Genomic DNA, 3215 nt, shown 5'->3' with positions numbered 1-3215 from the left:
GCCAGGAAGTAGAAGTCCTAGGTCAGGTTTCCATTCATTGGGAATTTGGTAACAGCCCAAACAAATGTACCATTTTAACCCACACATCCTCTCTGATGCTCTCCAGAAAGATGACCTTGAGTCTGGATGCAGTAACTCTGGAAGCACTGGCCTGGCATACTGAATTACAAGGCTTACCCTCTTCTGGCATCTCAGAGTTCCAATTCTGTTTTTAGATTCCTGTTTCCTGGCACTTTTGCTTTTAAACTTCTCTGAACAAATACCCACTTGAGTGCTCTTGGAGACCCAATAGTGGTTCATAATCAACAGAACCTTAAGGTCAAGTGTTTGGAACTTAAGGAATTCTCCTTTATCTTAGTTTGTGGTTATTCCCCACATAGCCAGTAACAGTCCAAATTTCTGGGAACAGTAAGAACCTCCAGTCACTGAAGTTCCTGACAGGGTGAGAAGGTAGTCCCTTGTCTCTGTGTGCCTCAGTGAAAATCTGACCCATGCTCATAGAACACTCATAAAAAGATAACATCTTAGAATCAGAGTCTAACAATGTGAGCTTTTTTTTTTTTTATTTCAAAAGCGAGTATTAGACACTGGCCACTCTCAACTAACACATTAAAATTATTTGTCAGAGGAATAATGTCTGCTTCCTGATGGAGACATGATGTTACATGTACCCTCCTTTAGCTTCAGTTTGCTGACAGCAGAATTTTCTGTCTCTTATGAATTTTATCATCTTCTAATAGTGAGGAATTGCTCATGTTACATTATAAGCCTAATTATTTGAAGAAGGGTTTTATGTCACATGTGGCTGACTGCTTATCTGTAATGTGCAGAAATACTAATCTTATTTGGAAATAACCACAAGTATCTGCTAAATTATGGATAAAGTCTGAATCACTTTATGCCTAATTATAAAAATAATGAGTAAAATATCAAAGAAATTTGTTTGGGGAATTCTAGTGAGAGAAAGAAGCACTAATAATTTTCCTAATAGGACTTTGGAAATAACTATACTCCCAGTTTTATAGGAAAATAGTTTCATTATTATTAATGTTTTTAATTCCCAAAAGTTAGTTGTGGTTTTTTTTTGTACATAAGCTTGCTTGGAAAACAGACAAAATGATATCATTATTATGTGAATTTTATTGTCTCTCTATGAAAGCAAAAATAAACAGAAAGATTAATTTCAGATAAAGATAAAGACATCTCTGCAACTAAACAGTCCTTGGCAAATGAGTTTAATTTCCTGGGACTTGATTTCTGCATCTGTAAAATGAAGAGACTGGAATTAGATCACTCCTGATGGGAATCCTGAGGGTGTGTGTTCTTCAGTCAGAGGAACCTGGAAGTCTCTGTACTCACTGCCTTATAGAAGACTCATGGGAAGGCTGTGCACTTGAGGACTTTACCTCTGCTGATGTCAAATGTTCCCAGTTGATTTAGAAACAGGGTTGCCCTCTCTGGCTTCTTTATTTGACTAAATCAAAATAGCCACAATTTGGGGGAGTGCTGGCTAGAAGGCTAGGAAGTGCCCCAGTCTCCATAGAAAGTTGTTTTGTGTACTTCAGTCGAGAGAATGAAGAATTGAGCCTGGTTTACTTTCTTCCCCTTTCTCCTTCACCCCAACTCACTCACCCCCCTGCCTTTTAAATAGGAGATAGGGTTGGTCTCCTGTTCCTACACTAACTAGCCTTAAACTCATTGTATGTCTGAGGATGATCTTGAACTCTAGATCCTCCTACCTCTGCCTCCTGACATAGATATTCATCACTAAGCTTTAGTAGGGACTTTATACATGCTAGACAAGAATCTACTTTGCTTCTCTAGCCCCCATTCCCCCTTAAACAAATATTGGAATCCTCTATCTTCACAAATCCAGTTATACTTCCTTATGTCTTAAGATTCCCAGATTTTTAGCTTCCACAAACACTGAAAGTCACAAATGCCATGAACATTTAAAGGACCATAAGTTAAACCTACCTACAACTCATGAGCCACTTTGGGCCAAAGCCTTTTAAATTAATAAACAAATCCCAAAGGCACAAAAGGGACAAGATGACCAGAGCCCTAGCCTAGACTTTCTCATGCTTCAGTAACTGTCACAGATCACTAACCACATTTACTCTTTAAGCACTGACAATTGTCACCTCACACACTGTGACACACATGCTGAAGAGTGAAAGAAAGCCATTAATTTAAGTTACAGTTGAGATATAAAGTGTGTGATATAGGAGTTGGTTCTGATGCTAAGGTCCTGTTTCCCAATTGATTCTTCATCCATCAGTAAAGATAGCAGAGACCAATGACTGAGGACAGGGTGAGACAGTTAGAGGTGGGAGAATTGAGGGAGCTTGGGAAGAGGAAGGAGACAGTAGCTGTAAGAAATAAAGCTAACCAGACATCTAAATTTTTGGTTTGAGTGGCCAATGGCCACTCTATTTGATTATGTCTGGGGTGGCAGGGGAAGTTTAGCAGTGCCCAGTCATTAAGTTAGCAAAGGCATTTTAAGATTAACGTGTGTGTGTGTGTGTGTGTGTGTGTGTGTGTGTGTGTGTATGTTGTTGTTGTTGTTTCATCAGTGGATCCAAGGGAATATGAGTCGGGGTTGGTAGCACAGCCTGTTCCCAAAGCTTAAGGCCTGGTAGCAAAAGCTACATGCTACAGTGTGACTGATGATAAAACATTATGCTTTATATTATAAAAAAAACGAAAAGCAGCCATGACTGCCAGTGTGAAGTGCCCACCCTGACTGCCTGCTATCCCACCCATCATCCATCATTCCCATTTCATGAAAAGAACTCTAGAATTTCAGGTGTAGACCTTGATATATAGTTTGCTTAGAATTCTGTTTGCTAAAAAAAGCATATAAATAGAGTTTGATTTAAAAATAACAAAGGATAATGACAAGAATCTGTGACTTCCTGAGAAGAAAATATGAATATTGATGATTTAGGTAGACTTAGATAGGTAGAAATTAATGATTCATTAATTCTATTCAGGTCAATGCTTGCTTAAGTAAGCAAGGGAGGGTCACATCAAATGTGAGCTTAATGAGAAACAGGCTATGGAGAATCTTCCTATAACCTCCCAGAATGAAGACACAAGTCAGAGAGCCCTCTTCCTTCCATTTCTTATGGATTCCCTCCTTTACATCATCATCATCATCATCATCATCATCATCATCATCATCATCATCTTCTTCTTCTTCTTCTTCTTCT

The 3215-nt window shown here is 38.7% G+C and overlaps 1 long non-coding RNA gene across 4 annotated transcripts in view; it reads left to right on the top strand.

The window, feature by feature from the left end:
• Window positions 1-371: 371 nt before the first annotated feature.
• LOC116068200 overlaps window positions 372-3215 on the top strand; it is a 119080-nt gene continuing 116236 nt past the window's right edge. For 3 of the 4 annotated variants that reach the window (XR_004109492.1, XR_004109490.1, XR_004109489.1), the window contains exon 1: window positions 372-450. This is a non-coding gene — a long non-coding RNA (uncharacterized LOC116068200). The remainder of the gene's footprint in view (window positions 451-3215) is intronic. The other variant, XR_004109491.1, reaches the window with a different exon arrangement.

This window comes from Mastomys coucha, unplaced genomic scaffold (assembly GCF_008632895.1).
Source record: "Mastomys coucha isolate ucsf_1 unplaced genomic scaffold, UCSF_Mcou_1 pScaffold22, whole genome shotgun sequence".
Taxonomy (NCBI): domain Eukaryota; kingdom Metazoa; phylum Chordata; class Mammalia; order Rodentia; family Muridae; genus Mastomys; species Mastomys coucha.
Note: the sequence above shows the minus strand (reverse complement) of the source record. Positions and strands in the feature narration are given on the sequence as shown.